The sequence below is a fragment of the Microchirus variegatus genome (genome assembly GCF_963457635.1).
Source record: "Microchirus variegatus genome assembly, chromosome: 10".
Lineage (NCBI taxonomy): Eukaryota > Metazoa > Chordata > Actinopteri > Pleuronectiformes > Soleidae > Microchirus > Microchirus variegatus.
The window spans coordinates 19,331,586-19,354,961 of record NC_139811.1 but is presented as its reverse complement, the minus strand read 5'-3'; the positions used below and the strand labels follow the sequence as shown (position 1 = coordinate 19,354,961).

Genomic DNA, 23,376 nt, shown 5'->3' with positions numbered 1-23,376 from the left:
CAGCAGATGGTTTTACTTCTGTAGCTGGAAGCCCCATGTGATCACACAGCTAAACTACAGCAGCTGGCTATATAACATGGAACATATTCTATCAATATTTGACGTCTTTTTATTCCCTTTAGTACTTCTCTAGATGCAGAAAGACACGCAGATTAATCAAACGTCATGATTGCATTAGTAAGGTATACGACGCTATTAATGATCGACTTTTGCTCCATAATTAGATCTTATTCAATTTCTCCAGCACTTGGTCCATCATACTCAAATATCTGGCAATGCAAAGGGCAGAGAGACTCACTTTTCTCTTACACAAAGCCAGCTTTAAGCTTGTGGTCCTTATAATTCTTATTTTACTGCAAGCAGTTACCTTGAGTAAATCATTTTTATGTAAATATATGTCCTGACTCATTCAATAAATTCAGCACTGGCTGTCATAAGAAATATGATTCAATTTTCATTCTATTTTTGCTTAGCATCACAGACATGACATCAGTGTTTTACTGTAATTTGAATAAAAGTGTCTGTGTGTAGTCAACCCTGGAAGATTTCTTCCCACCAATGTTTTTTTTTTTTTTTTTTTTTGGTGTAATGGTGTATATTCAAATGAATTCTTCCTCTTAATCCCGTTTTCCTTGAGAACAGCTTTAGCGGGCATCATGTTTACATAATTGGTTGGCTTCTTAGCCTCCGGACATTCGCTCATCATCACTCAAAACAAAGTACGACTGAGAATGAGAGGAATGGCAGCAGTCTCCCAGGTTCATGAATATGAACCAAAATGTGGTGCTAGAGAAAACAATAGAGGATCCCCAGAGTTAGTAGAGTTCTTCGTCTGGTGTCGATGAATATTTAAGTGGAATATTTAGACAATGACTTCAATAGCAGGTGCAAAGAGGTGGAAGGGAAAGTATGTGTGGTTTATTTGAGCTACGCCATTTTCTCGGTTTAAAGTGCAGACATGTCCGAACATTTGCATCTGTTTTTATCTACAGCCTGAGCTGAGCTTATGATATGCAAATTGGATTAACTTCCTATTCCATAGCAAGGTCATAACTTGTATGTAAACAGCCAAAAGTTAATCTTAAACATCAGTTTCTGGTGGAGGGGGGCTTTCACGGTCGACAGAGCATGTAAACACCAGCCAAAATACATCAATTTGACTTCTGAATAAACGCCAAAATCTTTTCAAAGCAAAATCAGGGCAAATGATGTGGGTACCGCAGTGATTTGCACTCATTGACAGATGCCAGTGGATGGTTCATCACTCACGGAAATCGCCTTCTGCTCCCAATGTGCTGCCACTTCATTAAACACTCCAGCCAGAGTTCTTACTTTAGAACAGTGGTTCCCAGCTGGGGGGATGATGGAGCTATAACACAGGGCATGGTGAGGTGAGGTGAGGTGAGGTGCAAGAGGGCGATAATGCATGCACACTACAGTACTTAGTGAAAGACTTATCCATTTCATACTGGATTTCCTGGGGGAGATTTTTATTTTTATATATATCTGCCTGCGAGATAATTCAACTCAATAATTTACCTGTGTAGCTCAATCAAGCACAAATATATTCATTAATTCAGTCACACTCTTTCTCTCTTTCTCATCTGTGAGCTTGGAGTGGATATTGTTTGGTGATCAGAAATGATGTATAAGACTTGTATGCTTCTTCCTTCACAGTAGAACATGTTTGGGAGCTGCTGCTTTGGAGAGACATCCCACCATTGCTCATCCGTCTCTTGTGTCACACACAGTACAGATGTGTATAAAATGAGAGAAAGAGAGAGAGTGATGAAGGCGGGGAAGTCGACAACTGAATGACTAATAAGAAAACAAATCTCAGATGAATCCCATCTGACAAAAAAATCAGCCAAATATTCATCTTTCATTTGTCACTGCAAATCCTACTTTGTCATTTTCAGTATCCCAATTGTCTCGAGCCAAACGTGTGCATGTTTCCCCTCATATGAACTCGCTTATATTTCTGTGAGGCTGGAATAATAATGACAGTGTGACAACACATATCGTAAAGCCAAGATTAGGAAAAACTGTCAAACGTGTCTTGAAAGGTTCAGTATTTTCATCAGGGCAGAAATTGAAGAAAAAAATGTTGGTTTTCATTTCCCCTGGTATTGAATTGAGCGTATTTGTGTAGCAAGCAAACCACAGTGGAGAGAACAAAAACTCCTGTTAAACGAGAAGAAATATCTGACAGAACCAGACTCAAAGATGTGCGGCCATCTGCCTCGACCGGTCGGGGTGAAAGGAAAAATGGGGGTCAGAGGAAGGAGAAGAGGGAGGTGAGAGAGACCAAGAGCAAATAACAGTTGTATCAAGTTATACATTTAGACAAGACAGCTCTGAAGACTTTAACATTTATATCATCTCACTTTCTACCTATCTCTGCTGGGAGTCGCGCAGGTGAACATCAGAGCGATGCAGCTGCTGACGATCTAACACCCTCTCGCCCGAAAATATCAAAGTTATGGGAGCCTTTCAATCTGGACGCACCATGGGAGAAAAAAAAATCACGTTTTCAAAGCCGAGCTTGCATGGGAGCACGCTGACAATGCGCGAACATTTGAAGAGCAAGCCTCACAGGAGACCACGATAAGATTCTGCATTCATGGCAAATGCATTTTTATTTTTATTTTTATCAAAAGGAAAAGTTACAAAAAGCTTGTACATGAATCCTTGGTTTACAGAAAAAATTATATTAGATTTAGAATTTGCCAGTCCTTGGATTTAAATGGACAAACATTGTTTATATCTATTGTAGTAGTATTCTAAATAGCAACAATGTAGTCTTTTTATATTGGTAATACAAGGTTATGGAAGGTAAAGAGAGCCTTTGCGTAATATTGTGATTTACTATTTGATTCATCTAATCCTTTCAAAAATCGAAATATCAGAAATAGTCTTTAGTTGATCTCTATTGTACAGTAGCCCACAATGGACAAACTAAATGTCTTTTGAGTTTTGATGCAAACTGACATTTACACACTTGAAAGGGACGATATTTAGCTTCAACATGCAACTTCACCATTAAATCCATTCATCCATTATCTACCACTTTATCCTCCACAGGAGGGTTGTGGGGGGTGCTGTGCCAATGTCAGCTGGCATGGTGCGATAGGTGGATAGGTCACACCCTGGACATTAATTTTCGCCAGTCCATCCCAGGGTCACACATATAGAGACCATTCACCAATCGACCATTCACTCTCAATCTCACACCTACGGTCAATTTAGAGTGTCCAATTTACCTTATCCCCATTATGGCATGTTTTTGGACTGTGGGAGGAAACCAGAGAACCTGGAGAAAACCCCCACACACACACAGGGAGAAGATGCAAACTCCATGCAGAAAGACTCTTGTTCCAACCAAACCAAACCTAGGACTCCTTGCTGCAAAGGCAAGAGCGCTAATTACAACACCAACCGTGTCTGTCGAAATTACATGATATAACATATATATATATAAAAATAAAAAATTTTGAGTCAGTTCATCATATGAAAACTTGTACTTGTAGATATCTGCGACAATATTCTTCATGCCCTGTAGTCTCTGGGGGGTGAGTGTTGAAACAGACATGAAATGTGACAGGCATACCACGTAGAAGGTTAGCGGTGTAGGGCCAAGCAGGTGCAGCTGTTGGAAACATGCATCACAATAACGGAGTCACCGTGTTCCCGCAGCGCCACAATAATTGCACCATCAAGGAAGACAAAGTGAGGGAAGAGCAAGACAGTTGATGTGAATCACACGCATCGACTGGATTAACTGTTCCAGTCATTGGCTTCCCCTGTATTCAAAATTCAAAAACAATGGACAGTGAGTCCATGAGTGCAGGGTGTATTTTTTAGGGGGAAGCGAGCTGTTAACTAATTGCTCTGAGATGTTGGATGACTTGCACTGAGATCTGCTGTATTTACACGATAATATAAGAGGGCAGATGAAAGATTTTCTCTGTCAAAGCCGACATGCGCTGTGGAACAGCTAAAAAAAAAAAAATCCCATAAAATCTTAAGCCCTTGTTTTCTTTTACATAAAAAGCACAGAGCTGTTTGAAAGGAAAGGAAGGTCAAATACAGGTTTTTCATTTTACCACAATTTCTCTGGCATTATATTTTTTTAAGCATGCATACTTAACTTTTTTAGTATCCAGAGTAGAGCACATAGACATGATTTTATATGGCAGGTAATTACTGTAGATAGCCATTAATTACAATATGAAGACACTGTTAACTGACGCTGTGATTGAAAATGTTACATAATACCCTGTTGGGTGTCTCATCAATGAACGGTTATGAAAGATTAATAACACGCGATGCAGTATTAAGATTATAATATAATCTTAAAATATTATTTTCACAGCAGTGTGCTTTGGGGGTTACACATTAGGGAGGGATAAATAGTGGGAATCCTTTCATTATCCCATATCCTCCCTCGGTGCTCATCTCTGCCCCCCTGTCAGCATCGCTCACAAACCTCCTCTCTTTGAAAACAAGGTTGCTGAGGCTCCATTTTGAAGAAAAGAAAAACGTCTTCTTCCACATTGGAGCCTTTTGAAGAGGTCACTTTACAACTTGTGGGTTTTTTTTTTATCCCTCCATACCTGTTGGGCTGATGGTGCAACAACAGTTATAGAAGAGAGTCTAAAAGTATTTTTTTTTCTTTCTGGTTTGAAAGCCACAGGAGAGAATCACTGACAAATGAGTTCTGCATAATACAAAAACCAGGAAAAAAAAAATCCCTTTGCAACCCATGTGTGTAAAACAAAGTGCATGAAATAAAAGGAGGATGTGGCATTTGCATGGCTCTGGCTCACCAGTGTATTATACACAGTGACATAAATGTACAATGACCATTGCTGCATTTGCAAATGGGTTTTTAGAGCAAGTAAACAGAGTCATCTGTCTATGAATAATGCATTAAGAGACGGTGGAAGATAAGCATGGAATACCAAAGTATTACATGTCTGACGAGGAGTTTTCTTCCTGGTAAAACTTGAGACAACTAATTAATTGAATACAACTGTGTCCTGTGTCATGCTGATCACTCCTAGAGAGGCCCAAGTACAAGCTTTGAAAATGAGTGGTTTTTCTCATTACACATGGCTTTAAGCATAAGCACAAAGAAAATGATCATCTATAACATTAGTTTACCGTCTACTGCCTCTCTCATTATCTGGGTTTGGTAATATTTGGTCTCAGCGTGTACAGTGTAATATCAGGTTGTGTAACTCGACAGTGCATTTAATGAATATAAAAAAGCTAATATAGAATTCCATGTAAAAGTTTTAAGTAAACTTTATAAGTCGCTAAATAATCCTCCAGCAACAGAAAGAGAAAACAAGAAATCACAACTGAACTTCACCCACACGTTATTCTATTATCACTCTTGTGGATAAATAATATCAACAATTATATATTATTATATACACATTATATTATATTTTCTCACACACATATCACAAGCCCTTCACATTTGCTACCAAGACACACTCCATGGACTGTTATTGATAATTGTGATGATTTGATCACAACACTTGAGCGAGGTCGCTTTATATAATTTATATAAACATTTTTTTATTGTTGTTGTTTTTTTTAAATAAAATGTGTTGCTGTCACACATGAATTGACGTCAGTCTGTTCATCAGACTGTGCTGATGCACAGGGGATAATGGAAGCTTTATGTTTTATTGTATTTCCATCTGAGAAGGTGAAAGTTGTTCACTCTGTTTGACGTGCATTTCTCAACAAGGACTGAATTTTCCCCTCAAGTGATTGTGGATTCATAGAAAAGAGCCAATAAAGGGGCTATTTTCTTGTCTCAACAACAACTGGGCGGACGACCATGAAATTTTATGTAATTATGGTCCTTGTAGGATGCGGTCTATGGAGCTTGAAAACATATTGACCGACAGCCCTGAATTTTCAAATGAATATCTTTGGTGACCTCTACCACTATCACAGAGGGCTGAAAAGAGCCTTATATCCAGCCCTTTCAGGCAACCAAGTCATTAAATAAAATAAGCTATGATTGTTTAATTGAAAAGACCAAATACCTAGTTTTGGAGTTCAGCAATTACGCCCAGACAGCACTGCAGTATGGTAGTTTTCATTTAGTGCAGTTTTTTCTGTTGTTTTTGATGTTATTATTCTACCTCTGTTTGGCCTTTTGTGAACAGAAATCACATGAAATTATATGTATGCTACATTTTTTATTTAAAAAAAGAAAGAAAGAAAAATAACTTTCAAGCAATACTATCAGACCTGACTTAGTAGCAGCAGCACAGGGGTGGGCGGCGGCAAGAGGCATTTATCTTGTCAAACTGCCGAAAGGTCAGGTGTTTTTTTATAGAGAAGTACAATTCACTTCAGAAACTTTTCGTGGGCGCTTTCTTTTTTTGTGTTTTCAGTCATACTGCAACCTATTTGCCTTTGTCTGTCTTGATGTAAAACTAATCACTTCCTGTGTGCAGCACAGTCATGTCACTGAGAACACCACCATGCTGACAAACACAGTTGTGTAGAGCCCATAGATTTAATCATCAATTGTGTGAACTCTCTTGACAATGGGTTTAAAGGTTGTGCACTAAAGTTCAACATGCGTTTCTGAAAATCCGCATTCTCTGAATATTTCTCTATGTTTTCCGAGACCGACAAAGCCGCTGCAAATCACTTGAGCTGCCTTCGTGTTTTCATGTGGGGGTGATTTGTCTTCCTAACTGTCCGTTACAGCCACAGAGGAATGAAGACATGCATCAGTCACAGGTGTCCTGGAGGCAGCTTGAGGACAATTCAACAGCATCTCACAGCTGCAGCATAAGCAGAACAGATTTCACTCACAAATTTCAGCCACGGAAAATTCATTGCTCTCAGCATGATAGCATATAGATTCAAATTGCCGATGCCCCTTTTATCTGTTTTTGCATTGGAAGCACAAATCTTTAGCTGCGTGAAATGTGTGTGTAATTGAACAGAAAATACGGAAATGCTCAAATCTGAACAAAACCGGCTTTGGCTTTCGACTTGGCGATCGCTTTGAGCTGCATATGTTATCATAGTCTCAAACAAACAGTAAAGGAGTTCAGTTTAAAGTAAAGCAGCCTTTGAAAAGACAAAAACACAGAGGGATCATGCTAGACAAATGCGTTGTGCCATCAGCGAGACAGGAGTTATTAATTTATGGTCTCTTTGCTCTCTCTCTCTTCAATGTTTTAGTGTTTTATTAATCCACATAAATCATTGTCATTTCCTCATCAGTGGCTATGGGTTAGGACAGTATTGTTGATCAGCAGTCACACATCATGTGGCAGAGACTTCACTCGACTGATGTACAGCAGCAGCAGAGGGGGGGGGGGGAGGAAAAAGCTCCTGGCTGTCACTTCCAAAATGTAAATGCCTGAGTTTTTCCACATGGGATTTCATAAAATATTCCTCTCAGGAGTGTTCAGATTGATGTAGGTGATGTACTGTCTTTCACTTCCTACCTGTAAATTGTTGTTGTTTTTGTTTTTCAGAGATTTTAAAACATCCCATCAAATTGATGGATCCTGTAAGTAAAACAAATAAACTGTGGAAAACAGCTTTCTTAGAGTCTTCGAACAACTAAAGGTGCCATAGTTTTTAGGCCATAATCTGCATTTTATATTTTTTACATCAGTAGCAGAATTTTTTTTACTAAGCGTTTTCTAAACAGAACAACAGGGGGAAGAACTTCAGTCCAAAACCATATAAAAAAAATGTATCTTGTAAATGTAATGTCAATTTGTAATTGGGCCTTCAAATCTGCTTTATTTTGCACTGGTGTAAAGAAAACGCGACTTGCAGTCACAGAAGGATCACAAAGAGTGAGCGAGGAAATACAGAAACAATATTTTTACTCCTTTATGTGCCCAAAACTACCATAATATCATCGAGAATTCACTACTGATATAGCAGCTGTAGAATGGTTATTGCTTGTAGGCTGAAGAACACACCTCACCCGGGAATCAGTGTCTGCACATTTATTTTCTATAAAGAGTAACATGGGGGCACAGACAGTAGCATACACAGTGGCAGGAATATCTCTCTCTCTTAGTCCTCAGCACAAAAACCTCCAAAGTTTTGTTGGGAGTTTGAAGCAATGCCACGCAACGCTGTTGTGTGTGTGTGTTGCCAATTAGAGCCCTCCTGCTCCAACAGGTAACCCACAACATTTAACAATGTGCAAACAGTTCTGAGAATGTTCATTAATATAAAGCAATATAATTTACATTCAATATTGGAGGGGAAAAAAGTATTTTCCACACTATTGATGGTTTTGAAATTCACACTCCCATACTGAGGGATTTCAGTTTAAATCCATGAACTGCAGTTATAAAAGGATTTCCTATGACAATAGGATTAACTTCCTTGTGCTGACTGGGGTAAAGATTTATTTATTTATTTTTAATGGGAAGCTCTTTAGTTCATCCGAACAAAGGAGAGATAACAGAGAGACGTTAATTTGTACGCATCTTAGACCAAGTCAGCCGAGTGGCAGGCTCCAAACATGGAGAGGTGGTAACACCGGTAAGTGGCATTTGCTTGTCCAGATGAAACAGGCAGAGCTTGATGCGTCGGCGTGGAGACAAACTCAGCGGGAAACTGCTGATGGGCTCGTGATTATAGCTCCAAGAGCTTTCTCTGAACTCAGCCCTAGAATTCCGTTCCCCATTACACAGCATCGACTTTGATTCTTAAAAAAGTTATTCAATGAGGCTAATCCTGATGGCTATGTCAACAATGTTCCAGTTCCATTGAAATAAATATAATTTAAAATAATGGTGGTTTTAAGGTCCTTTGTATGAATTACAGCTACAACTTCCTTGTTTACCAATCATTATAAAACATTATCCCTCTTGGTTAAGTTCTTAAAGGTGAAGTAAGTAGTTTATAGTGACATCTAGAGGAGAGGCTGAAATTTACAACAACGAACTGCTCCTCTGCTCACCCCCTCCCTTCCCTGAGCGCTACGGTATCCTCAGCCAATCAAATGTCATCTTCGTCGTCTTTCTCCGTGGTGCGGGCGTACGGTCAGGTACTGGTGTTCCTTTATCCGCTGTTAAATACGTGTGGTCCAGACTGGGCATACATGAGAATCATTGCCTGAGACCTAACCATCTGAGGTGGCGAACAGAGGGAAGTAAGGATATGACAGCAATATCTTCACTTCCTGATCAGTACAATTAAAACGCACCTGTCCACTTTACTGATCTGTAACAGGAAATGGGAGCGCAAACATCCAGACATCCACAATGATATTCAATATTAACTCAGTCTTAAAGCATGCATTCTGTGTCTGTGGGAAAATGCCATTTAAGAAAATGTTTCTATCAATTAATATGCCATTTATTGCTGTACACAAACCAATGGTATATATGAAAGCAACAAGCCACGTAAAGGTTGAGGTTAAGAGCGACTTTACAACAACGGTTGAGTCACCAATTCTTTTCAAACCACCGTGAACCAGAGTCTGTTTTTACTGCATCTCATCAATGAGTGTGAGGCATTAAGGATGCTAATTTTAAGCAATGTCCTTCATGAACCATAACCTACTTTCATGATCAATTATCAATTCAAACTTAGAAATGAAATGCATTCATTAAAAGTGTCTGGCTATTATTTTTGTTCTTCCAGTATAATGAGCAACAAATGAGGCCACTGAATTATGAATTATATTACACATAGAAAATGTAGTAATTCAGAAAATCCGGCTCGAGTTCTGTCTGCTATTACTCAGGAGATTACCTGTCATACTAAAAAACAAAACTTTTTTCAAAGACCAAATATTTAAGGCAGGAGAAGTAAAGCTGAACTCTGAAAGCTTTAAACTTTAAAGAGCTCCATACATATTTTATGATAGTCTTTAATGGCAGACTTCAAGGAATTGTTTCACATTTTGGGACCTAAAAAGAATCTCTGTAGTATCACACAGAGGTTAATCCCACTCAAGTCAAAGACAAGACCAAACTAGTGGAACTAATTAAAAAGTGTGTATATTTAGAGCCAGACTGTCAAGCATTACACACATTAACGCTGCAAGACGATTAGTTTTGTGTCAAAATCATCGCTCATTCTGCTGAACAAGACAAAATAAACCAATAAAAGAGTAAAATGGTCTTTTTGCAGAGATACTTTAGACCATAACCCCAGGTATGGTAAAGCAATATTGCTTATATTCCCTCACCTTCATGAAGGCAGAGCAAATCACCAAATATTACTCTCATATAAGCGCGACAGACATGCCCTAGGACCAGGAACTCAGTGCTGTCGTGCTGCGCTTCAATTGCTTGTGCAGAGTGGAATATCACCTTGGGTGCAATGTACCAACCAGCCTGAAAAAAACAATAACAACTCACGACAGCATGGGAATTGCATCCTGTGGATAAATATATGTCATATTCGCTCCTCATCGCTGAAATCTCAACACCCACCAGACACAGGAACCTATGAGATGAACAATTTAAGGAAAGCATTTTTCTGACAGATATCATGATTGTAACAATTTGCAATAGCTTGCATTCCATATTTCTATTTCCTTAGACTGTTCTTGGGAAACATGTAGGCATATTTTCACATTGACCTTTCAACATGGGAGATTCCAATTATCTGTATGACTCCCTAATGAAGGTTTGAGGCCAGAAGTATTTTAAAAGAGGCCACTACATTAAAGGGCTTTTAAATGTTATAATATCATTATTGTTACCATTATGGTTGGATGGGTGGATGAGGTTTTGAACATACTATATTTCATCACACATAAATGCACAAATAAAAAGGTTTTTTTTTTTGGCAAGAACTGTGGAACAGGTGCTTCGCTCCGGGGCAGCTCTTCCTTGTAAAACCTCAGTGGGATTGTTGTGATTCCACAGCCAAAATCTAAAACTGAATAGACCTGAAAAACAAAAGTCAAATTTTTCACAAGTTTCCCCGCAAGAAAATGTTTTTAATTCAGTTGCTGAGAAAGTTTTGTAAATTATACTAAAATGTATTATATTATTATATTATTAATACTGTGATACAACTTAAGAAATTGTCACGTGTTGAAAACAAGCAAAAGACAAATGCAGGACAACATGCTCAGTTTCAGCCTCATTTTCACTTCGCTTAATTGGGATTTGTGGCTTAATGATTCCACAATGTGGAAACCCATGTATTATTATTATAAAACCACATGATACAGTAAATGTTTCCTACTTTATCCTCTTGGACTTCTACTCAGTGATAGCATGTTGTAAAGTCCTTGCTGTCTTTTGTGAGGCCTGGGCACAGTTGTGTCTCATTATAAAGCATAGTTTCATCAAAGGATGAAACGTATTCATTCTTTTGTTGACAGTTCATGGTGGAATTTGTAATTTGCATTTTATTATTTAAATCTATAAATTATACACAGTTATTCTGTGGAACATCTGCTTGATATAAATAACATCAGTATTCAAATCATTTCACGTTGCACTCGTGTTAACAGTGCTGTTGGACTCAGAGACTTAGGCGAGTTAAACTCACTGGGTTTTCAAATGGGGAACTAATGAAAAACCAATGTCATTTATTTCAATCACAATGGGGAAAATCTACACAGATAAGTAGGAAGTCATGGCTGCAGGTTTGTTACTCTGCCTTGTCCGATTCCCCTGCAGCCTAGATTGAAAACTGTTGATGCTTGACGAGCGTGTGGTAAATAAACACAAGTAAATATATGCAGCTTAGCAGCCTTTACAAATGTGAGCTGTACGAGCATTAACAAAGATGGACACATTTCTATTCCCGGGGCTCCTCGTCTATCCACAATAATGATGTCATCAGTGTGGGCCGAGTAAACATGCAGCCCCATGTGGCTGCGTCGCTTAGTGCTATTCCTCCACTTGCCATCAACCTCAATCATCGCCCTCACTATGAGGTTCCACTACAAGCCACTCTTTACCACAACAACTTCTCTGAAATTACATTCTGGCACCCAAAGGCGGAGCTGTGATGCTTTTAATGTAAGTGGAAAGCACATAAAGTCTCGGGGCATGGGTGGACAGGTCTAGTGCTGGAACACAGGACCAATCTAATCATGTCGTTGAGTTCAAACACCAACTCATACCTCTCTTGAGAGACAGAATGGCAGTGGCTGGAGTATTAGATGCATTTGTTCTCCGTCAAGCACTGCTCTTCTCTCATTTATAGCTGTCCCCCGTGGCCTCGCTAATCTACTATAAAGAAAGCAAGCGACTGGCGGAGCCCCTACACCTCGACAGGGAGGGGGAAAAAAAACATGGAATATATGGTTAGGTTTGAACATTAAAGAGTAGGACAAGCCTGCGAGGAGAACTCATATTGGGTCACTGCGGGCTGGCTACAATTTCAATGTGCATCACTTCATTAGAGAGCTGATGACTCCCGAATGCAGCGGCTGGAATTGAACCAATAGTGGTCCGTGAGGACGTGGGTTTTATACAGCACACAATATGATCTTTTGAATTGTTTTTAGCACACAAACACACGTGCGCAGACACATTTACGCAGCTATTTTCCTGAGGACACTGTACTTCCAGTCATTTGGACAACCCAAACAAAGCAAACCCTTAAATCATATCCTCAAATTTAACCAGCTCCTCAGAAATTAGGTTTTGCCTCATGAGAACCAGGGTAGTAAGTGTTTATGCCAAAAAAAAGATCCTAAAGAGATAATAAATACACCCACACATACACAAAACAATGAGACCTTGCTTGAAACGGCTCTGCTTGAATCATTACTGAATCAGCATCTCCTCCAAGTATCTCAGTCTCCCAGCATCTAAAGGTTCTGCAATTTGCAAAGAACCTCATCTAGATTCACTGTCTAGATTTCTGTCCTGTAACAGGAAATGGGAGCACTAAAACATCTGAACGCAATTGTACCAATCAATAAGGACATCCAGAATGATGTTCAATTAACTCAGTCTTAAAGCATGCCTTTGCCCATCTGTGTGTAAATGCCATTGAAGAAAATGTATCCATCAATAAATATGCCATTTTGTGCATGTTTATTTTATAAAAACAAACTGTTTTTGTTAGAGATGCACCGAAAATTCAGCCGCCACGACATTTTGGCTGAAAATGGCCAAAAAGGACATTTTCGGTTTTCCGCCAAAAGACACCGAAAAACAACACAACCGAAACAGGACATTGTGACCCATGGAAAAACTGCGGACAACATGCGCCTGTCTATTCCCGTTTAGAATCTGTCCAGGATCAGTTTGGAACACCAATAAAACTATTCCAACAAGACTCCCCGCATCATTCACTCAGATCCCCTGCACTTTGTTAAGCTTGTACGCGATCCTCATCATAAAGATCATTACTTGGGTGTGGGGATAAATCAGTGCATAGAGAAATGATCCAGGCTGCATTGGATACAGAGAGGCCACAAGGACGGTGAATCGCACAGCGCAGGAGCAGTGAGATCCTCCTAAATATTTTCATAGATTCTTAATTGATTTATTCTTTGAAGGTTCAATATTAATGTTTATGATTACAATGTCTTCACTTTAGTGAGGTACACACAGTCCCAATCATAACATCAGATTAAAAAAAAACAATGTTACAGAATTTGAATAATACTTTCTTTCAATGTTTCAGTTTTAGGCCAAATATTTCCTGATTTCCGGTTTCAGTCAACAATTTTAAATTTTCCCTCGTTTTTTTTTTAGCAACAACACACAGTGATGTTACAATAAGGGTTTGCAGAGATGCAGAGAACCTCCTCTAAATTCACTCCAGACCGTAAGACAAATCTGCAGTTAACCAAGAGTGGCTTCTTTCAGTTCAAAATCCAGAAAGAAAAGCACAATTTTCCTTTGTAGCAGAATGCAATACAACCCACTGATTGAACAGAGCAGTTCATTTGGTGGGAGCTGTTTTAGTCATGATAGATAAGGAAACATTCACGGGGGCAGTTGGGTATTTCATCAGTTTCAGGAAGAACTGGCAAAGCATGAATTATTGGGACTATTAATCTTATTAAGGTGATTTGATTGTCCTGCACACTGTGACGAACCAGCACATTGCTCATGCTCAGACAAATTCTGCTGTCGGAGCAAATGGATTTCCAATAAAAATGAAATCTGCGAAACCACTTTATTAACCAGCATTGGATCTTATCAGAGTAAGAGAAGACAAACAATAATTGAGACACAGATGAGGCTAAAATTACTCATTAAGAACTCATTAGCCTTTGGCACACAACTGGTGTAATGTAATATCCACCTGACGCAAGAAACAACAATACGAATCTGACTTTTACAGAGCTTGTTTTTACATAAAATGGTCTGATTAAAGCTGCTGGAAATATAAGGGAAAGTTAATCAATCAGGTACGATGAGTCACTGTTGAAGGTTTTTAATACAGTGTCAATTAAACGCTGAAATACTTTGGGTGCAAAAACACAAACCATAACAATGAGCTGAATGTGATTATTCTGACTCCTGCGGCATTTTAAAGTCTGAGAATTGATATTTGTCATTTTAGAAAAAGCTGGATAAAAGCAAAAGTTACCACTCAGAAGAAACACGATGTTGAACCATGCTGTCACAGGAGCCAGTAAAAGAAAATTCAAATGGATGCAAATTTATATTATTACAGTGCATATTAGGTTTGGTTCACTGAGAAAAGCACTTGGCTCTAACAAAACAGCTGGTGTTAAACCACAGAACACGATAACAATCAAAAGAGCAGCAGCCAATACCCGAATACAGAAACCTGACAGAAACCTGCTATTTAAGTTAGTTAAATAGACTTTTAGAATCTGTGGAACATTTGTCAACACGTTTCAGTCTCATCACTGGACCTGCGGCTGTTATGACTAAAAACCAAATGCTGTTTACAGTAAATCAATGTGCATTTGCCTCCTTTCAGTTCACATCGCTAACATTTCCTTGAACACATTTTTCTACCAAGTGTTTTGATTTCAAAATTGCTATTTTAACCAAGGACATATATGCAAATTAGAAGAAAAAAAAGACGGGAGTGCATTTCGAGAAATTCACAAGAGAAAACATGTTTCAACAAGTCGATTCAAGTTCACAGTCAGAAATAATCACAAGAGTATTGGGACTGGATTCATTTCTGATTTAACAATATGCAACAATTTCCAGCCTCATTAAATTCAATACCAATAAATCTCCCACAAGATATTTTCTCAACTAATATCCAAGGAAACACTGGCCAACTTGTATTTGAAGCATACTGTATTAATATTTGAAGTAGAATAATGTAATAGTAATGTGGTGGGATCCTACACAATTTGAAGCAAATGGCTTGTGGAAACTATAGGGAACACCTACACTCTTAGAAATAAAAGTGCTAAGTAGAACCATATAGGGTTCTTCGACTTGTACTCATAGGAGAACCCTTTTTTTGACTCCAGGTAGAAACTTTTTATAAAGGTTCCACCAAGAACCCTTTTAAAACCCTTTATTCAGGAAAGGGGTCTTAAAGGGTTCCCTGGATCAAAATGGTTCTTACTGGAACCATTATGGCGCTTTTCCACCGGCCCGACTTTAAACGGCACTACACTACACGACACGGTTTAGCGAGTGTTTCCACTAGCGTAGTACCTGGAACTCGGCACTATTTTTAGTACCTGCGGTGGTGAGGTTCCATTCGTGGTGCCGGTACTATGCGCAGGTACTATGCGCTGATTGGTCAAAACTGCCGGTAACTGATTGGCCAGAAGTGTCGTCACTGGGTGCGTCATGAGCGCGACATAAAATACAGGATGCAGGAGTCTATTTCACCATTTTTCGAAAAATAGTAGCGCGCAAATACTTCGACATGGCGACTCTGCATAAGAACACTCCATGGTCCAACGACGAGGTCCAGACTGTCCTGTGTTTAATCGGAGACGACAAAATACAGAGAGCTGGACGGAGCCGCCCGTAACGAGCAGGTCTTGCCGGGAGTCGATGTCCGCTCACGGCGTAACACAGCAACTCCAATAACTCTGCACACGCCAACGGTAAGTTTTTTATTTTCAGCCTAAGAGCAACGTTTAACTACTGCTGAGAATAAACTCGCTTAAACAAGACATTATAAAAGTAACATCATGTGTGTCGGTAATCTCTGTCCGTCTGTTTACACGAGACAACGTAGTTGGCTAGCTAGTTAGCAATGTCGCTATTAGGTGCTCAACCTACAACAAAACATTACGTAAACCTGTAAAAGAAACCAGATTTGTACAAGTCATGAATTAGACTTACTACCGTGTAACGTTTTGTCTTTGCGTGTTAAAACAGACTAGACCAGAATATACAGTATGGGTTCTATATTTACATTATAGACAGAGAATGAGCATCGGATATTATATGTCTATATTACACTTTTGCAAAAAGACAGTATATTGCACATGGGATGAGGAGCCTGGTTATATGTTGTCTACTGAGAGCTAACAGCTGCAGGGAGGAATAAAGGATAATAATAATGATAAAGCTCCTTCATTTAGGGTGTTTCAGTCTGTGGCTGAATATATATATATTGTTATGCGTGTAATTACAGCGTATGTATACACTTCTTTTGTTCAAGAATCCCATTCCATATGTGAGGAGTGTTCATCCACCCCAGCAGAGCCATCAGCTGCTTCGTTATCGGGGGCACCAACTTCGCCACAGACCACAGATCTGTGCAACTGGTAAGAAATAATAAACATGATTTACAGCATTTGTGTATTTCCTCAATGGTTTGATTAATAACCCCTTTTCTCTTCTCTATAGTGTTATGTAGGGAAGAGAAAAAGAAGCACACAGCTGTCCTCGCAGAGCTTCAGGTGGAAGATGTTCAGTAGCAGGAGTGGAACCGGACACAACGTAACCGCCACATCACGAGAGTGCTGCGTTCAACCACGCATTCCTTTGAGTGATTGGGCAGCTTGTCCAGGCAATAGGTGGCAGGAGCATGCGACCTATTTCCTCCCTCCTGTCCTAGGACTCCACCACCTATGTACAGTTTATTTGATTTGCTGTGCAATTTAACTTTGGTTTGCTGTGTTTTTTTGTTTGAATAAACAACAATGTGACTTATGTGATTACATCATGCGTATTTCTTTTCTTTTAATTGTGGCAGCCTTTACAAACAAAACGTATACAGACAAAAGGAGACATCTCTGCAGAAAGTACAAACTTTTATTTGTAATTCAGTGAAAAACAGTACAATAATAAAGCATTTTACAAATTCACAACAAGTGACACATCAGGCCCTCACCTACATCTCTGCCATCCTCTACACCCTGTGCCACTGCCACCACAGGTTCAACCACTGTAGCTGCTGTGTGTGCATCTCATTCAGTGTCATAGGTCTCACCATGATTTTCACACAGGTTATGCAGAGCACAGCAGGTCATCACCACCATGGATTTCACCAGCTGGACATCACAGTCATTCCTTTTCAGGAGTGACAGAACCATCTGAAACACACAGGCAGCATGCTTACGTTAATACCAGAATACCAAAAATAGAGATTGCTTTCGGTCATTACTACGCTGTACAATTGTACAGTACTATGTAGAAGTCTGAGGCCACCATTAGATTGTTGCTATAATGACAATAGAGGATCATTATTTCTATTTCACCATACTGGAACACAATCAGAATATATGTATGCAGTTTTTTGTTGTTTTAAAAAAAACATCCTCTACAGGTGTCCAGTATTTAGTGTGATCGACCCTTACACTTGAACAATAACACAACTCTGTTAATACTGGAGTGGAACCTTAATTAATGTTTCTGGTTCAAGACATGCATGAGTATTACATACTCAAAAAAACAACATCGTTTCTGCACAGTACTGTATATGAGCTAGTTAGCGATAGCAACTATATTAGCTTACCCTCACTCGTCGTCTCGTAACATCTCATCTTCAGTTTCATGATGTATGACTTCCCAAACTTCTCTGTACTCCTCCACAGTATTTCTTCTTGCCGCCTGTAGCTTTTTCTGGCGATCTTCTCTTCTGTGTGTGAACAAATGCCACAGACCGAGCAACAGAACGAGTCCACGTCCGTCATTGTTTATATGCGTGTGTGTCTCGCGTATAAGACGTCATAGCAGTTTCGCGCAGCCGGGTTGCAGCCGTGTTGTGATAACCACGCCCACGTTGAGAAGGTACGTTCTCTGTAGTGGAAACACAACTAAACCGTGCCGTTTCGTGTCGTGTCGCTCAGTGCCGTGTAGCCCGGAGCTAGTGGAAAAGCGCCATACGTGTTACCAGGAACCCTTCGGGAAAGGGTTTTTCAGAAGCATATGGTTCCAGGTAGAACCTCAGCCCTTGTAGAATCCTTATTTCTCAGAGTGTGCACTGTACCTTTAGTTCCACTGTGTCAATGATATAATTTTAATTAACATCACTTTTTTTTTACAACAAACTCCTTGTGTTATTTGCTGTTTAAGTTGCTGTTACAAGTTGTGAACATTATTATCATTATTATCATTAGTATTATTATTATTATTATTATTACTATTATGCCTCTAAAAATAAGAAAAATAGATCGATCAATGAGTCGTCAATCAATTATAGCTTTAGTTGCTTCAACACAATTAAACATAATCCCAGGGATGCCTGTCACTTTACAGGCGAGATTATTAGACGAGATTGCACTTGCAGTGCACTATTTTCCAATTTCACATTGGTAGAGAAGGATGTGAGAACTTTTGGCTCGCTTTTGAGGTTCATATCCTGCAGTCTGCATCTATATCTGGAAGCTGTTGCAGCATCATTAGCCCTGATGCTACCTAGCTTTCAAGGTGTAACAAGTAAATGTCTAAAAAATGCCACTTTTCTGTTAATGTAAGATGGCATGCCATTGAAATCTTTTCCTCTCTTCCTTATCATTGTTTCTTGATGTCCCTCCCGCTGAACCAATCTTACATTTGCCATCAGTTTCTTTTGGGACTTGGGTACAGTGACACTGTGACCATTATGTTTCACTTCCAGTGCTCACACACAGAGAATATGTGGAGTTCAGGGCAGGTAAGGATCGGAACAGCAGTATTTATTCCATTATGTTGTAAGAGACTGAGAGTTCAGGGGGGTGCCATATGTTTAAAGGTTGTTTTTGTTGATAATGTCGTTAAACATCGTCAGCTGCATGCTTGTGAGGAGACTCTTGAAGTTGATGTGGATTCAATAAACGCTATTGAACGCAAACACAATGCAGACGAAAACAACATCGAGTCATTGTTTTCGAGCTATAATTGTCAAACGCAATATACCCTCTGCAGCTTGAGGAATTATTTATAACTGCTGTAGGGTGCACAGCTGATGCTTCTCTTAAATTCTGTATTATGAGGCTGAGATCCAATTTTAAGGACTCGCTGCACATTTTCTTTTTTTTCCCCAAGCATTTGTGTCCTTGTACAGTGAAAAATAATGTTTTTGCAGACAGCGGGGTAAGGTACAGGTTCGGCTTTTCAGCCTCGTAGAACAAAATACTGAGAAAGGAGAGGTAGACAATGACACAAGCAAAAAAAATTAGCATGTCAGAAGCCTCTGTTCATTTTTAGTTTTCAAGAGTCACCAGAAAACAAAACAAGCAACAAGCAGATTATATGAAACAACACACTTCAAGTGCAACTCGAAATCTAATGGATAGGTTGTCATACTTGAGTAATCAGCAGCATAAAGATTAGGGGAATTTACTTGTTCAGAAATGCTGCAGTAAAACATAAGTAGTAACATTTTTTTTTTTTTTCATCTGGGTGAAAATTATTTTATCTGGATGCCCATTAGCTACTGCTAACATGACCGCAGATATTTGTGAGGTGAGGTGCAAATAAACAATCCATACAACAAGAAAGCAGAGACCAAAACAGAGAGCGAAAGATAGAAAACAACTTATTTTCAGAGCTATCACGAAAAAATAACACCGGCCAACACACCATAATGTGAGGTACACATACTGCAGTGTACTCATCAACAGCAAATTCAACTCGACTGTCTCTCCAACTTCAATTTGCACTTTACCAATGATGAAAATCGAGAACAGATCACAGAACAGCTTTGAAAATTGTCAAAAATACAGAATGTCACCTTTTTTTCACACGACACCACAGGGATCGTCTCTATTCTTCTCTACGCTTTGCAAGAGGGGAGAAATTCAAACTGAAATTCCTTTAAAAAAAAAAGATTTCGCAGAGCCAAAAAAATGAACATGATCAAATGTTTGGCTCAGAGTAAGTCATCGATGCCATGCTGCTAAGAGCAACTTTTAGTCTTTTTCTCTGGACCTGGTCAGGGAAAAAATTAAATTAAATTAAATAAGTCAATGCATGTCTACCCTTTTCTTTTTCAGTAAATATGGATGCAGTGTACAAGGCAAAGCCAAGGGTCAGATTTGTGGTTCTTAGTTGGCAACATTACAGGACCAAATTGTGTTTGCACAGAAAAATGGGCGGTGTGAGAGCAAACAAAGGTTCACTTTTGTCCCCATGGAGTACAAAGGCTAAATTCGATTTCCCCACTACTTCATTCACTGCTCCCCTGTGCACCATCACAACTATAATATGAACTGATGGGTTGAATTTATGTTCATCCATATGGCTCAAATGTGGTTTACATTTCATGACATCAGTCTCTCTCTGTCCCTTTGAGGCTTTTCAAAAAGATGCATTGGTGAAATCTCTCCAACTTTGTTGCCTTCTACCATCAAATACCATCATGTTTTATATGCTACAGCATTGATGGGGGTACGGTAAGTAGTTATGTTTATTTTTCATTTCTAAATTTTTTCAACTGTGACTGGGTTGCTCTAAGTGGTGCTTTCACACCTACAGCATTTGCTGTGGTTTGGTTAGTTTGCGTAGGTGAGAATGTAATCTCGGTCCTTTGGGGCACACCAAATCAACCGGTCCGAGACCTGCCTGAAGGGGTGGTCTCGGACTGCTTTTTCTGACTGGTGCGGACCAAAGCAATCGAAGCCAAAACCTGATTATTTTATTTTCTCTTGTGTTCTGGACTTCATTGTGGACAGATGAAGACCTGACCATCTAACCTGCTTGTTTTGCTTTGTATTCCCATTGTGAAAACACACTTACTTACAGCAGTATAGTTTTTATCTCAACTAAGGAGGTTATGCGTCTGGTGGTTTTCTCTCTTTCTGTTCACAGGATTACACAGAAACTACAGTACATGACTGATTTCCTTGTGATTTAGTGAGAAGATGTGGTATCAGTCAAGGACTGCATGAGCAGATCTGATTAAAGGGCTGATTTTATTAGCTTCATAAATGTGAATATTTCCTGGTTTATTTTCACCCTTTAACAAAGATATCAATCAAACGGAACAATTTTGATTTGTGGACAAAAAAAGACATTTGACAATACCGCCATTTGGGAAACATAAATTGACATTTTAGACATGTTCTGACATTATGGAACAAACAACAAATCGATTCATTGAAAAAAATCACCAACAGATCAATCTGTCATGAAAATATATGTTAGCAGCCCTATCTCATGAAATGATGCAGACATTAAAAGCCAAAATGATAGTGCTAATGACTATGAAAAGGTCAAACTCAGAGAACTGTCTTGCTCTGCAATAAGACAGTTTGTTCCAACATTGCTTTGTAGAGTGTATGTAATCAACAAAGGCTTGGGGGTAATGTGTGTTGGAAATCGTACGCATTATTTCTCTTTCTCTGCATCACTCTGATACATAAGCGTCAACTTTACATCAATATTTGCATTAAAAAACAGAAGGAGCTGCCTAAAAGTGTTGCAGCCCTTATCGACTCACTCAGTAAACTCAGCAGTCTGACTGATACCCACCTTGGTTGAACTTTATAACGTATAATGTGAATGTAGAACTGCTTCTGGCAATGACCATATCCCACAGCACCTCCTACAGACAGCCTTAAGGCACAAAGTGTGTGGATTTGTTCAAGTCAACTAATTCAAAAAGGGGAAATAAAGTAAAAATAAACAACCTCATTCTACCGGTGAAGTTGCATGTTGCAGCTGGACATCGCTCACCTCACCCTTCCAAACAAGTAGGAGAACCTGTGGTAGCCAGTTATTATTCAAATTCAAAAGGTGTTTGTTCATTTAAGAACATGGTGGTCCAACGTGGTGGCCTCTGTAGAAAAGACCTGCCAATGGTGTAAATGTAAAGAGCTTAATCTGTGGTAATTAAAAAAATAATAATAATTCAAATTAGACTTTGTTGACTGTTGTTACAAATGATTTCATGTTCATATTTTGCATTTAAGTCACATGCAGTATAGACATAGTGGGTGTTTTTTTTTGAGACAGTGTACAATTACTCCAAAATGCAATACATAAGAAATGAAGGCTTCAGCTTTCCTTTCTATTTCATTTGCTGTCAGTGTGCACCAACCAAATAAACAAAACAAAAAAAAACACTTGGCTCTTCAGCTGCAAAAGGATCTACTATTCAAAAATGCCATTGCCTTTTTGTGCCTTAGATTTTGCAGATGGTTTATCAGAGCTTCCTAGTAAGAGTACAAAACAAATGCAAAACAAAAAGATCCATGAGTTGTGAGTTCATGTGCCAAAAAAAACAAACCTTGATGCTAAAACTAAAAAAAAAAACTATTTCTACTGCAACAATTATTGATTTTTCAACTGATTATTAACAGGTATTAAGTGGAAATCCACAGTTTGATGAAGATTATCAGAGGTAAGAAACTTTATAAGGTGCACAGATATTGAGGTGGTTAAATGCAACATCAACGACTGCGTCTGTATCATCTTTCTCTTTGGTGTGTGCAGACTAATTAGCTCTGCTCCGGTCAGATTCATAAACGACCTTTAGCAGACGAAATGCACTGATACAAGTTCTCACTGTTATTGTAATTAGCTCCGACTGTGACCATGGACATAATCAAGGATTAGACTGAAGCATTAGCTCTGAACTCCGTTTAGTGTTTTGTGCAAATTAGCAGCCATGGAAATCTTTAAAAATGTATTTGAACTCTACCTCTGCTCTCTGGTGTTAGTATACGTATGTACAGTATGTCTACTGTCTTCCTGTGTCCAGTTACACAGTCAGAGTGGGAGATTTACATATTTCAGTGTCGCCTTCCCTGGAGAACCTAAACACACAGTCTGCAGGTTGTGTCCATTCAAGGAAAGAAACAAGGCTTCCATGTTTCATGAAGTCATCAAGGTTTAAATTGTGTTTCTTATCAATAATCTCTTTGTGCCTAATTGCCATTGTTGATTGCCTGTTGTATTCTTGTGAAGGAGGAATCGACCCTGCGCTGTGTTAAAGTGCCTCATCTGGGACTCTTTGCCTCAAATTCAACCTCCCTCATTCACCATTCAGACCTTTCTCCAACATCTCCAGACTTATCTCCGACTATCATGTGGTAAT

At 39.1% G+C, this 23,376-nt stretch overlaps 1 protein-coding gene and 1 long non-coding RNA gene across 2 annotated transcripts in view; one reads left to right on the top strand and one right to left on the bottom strand.

Annotated features, from left to right (window-relative positions):
* asic2 (acid-sensing (proton-gated) ion channel 2) overlaps nt 1-23,376 on the bottom strand; it is a gene marked incomplete at both ends in the record, with an annotated part of 292,887 nt that overhangs the window by 157,521 nt on the left and 111,990 nt on the right. The gene's annotated exons all lie outside the window — the stretch shown is intronic.
* Nucleotides 15,750-17,060, top strand: LOC310932940. Its single transcript, XR_014592945.1, has 3 exons — nt 15,750-16,009; nt 16,573-16,678; nt 16,761-17,060. It is a non-coding gene; the product is annotated as an uncharacterized lncRNA (long non-coding RNA).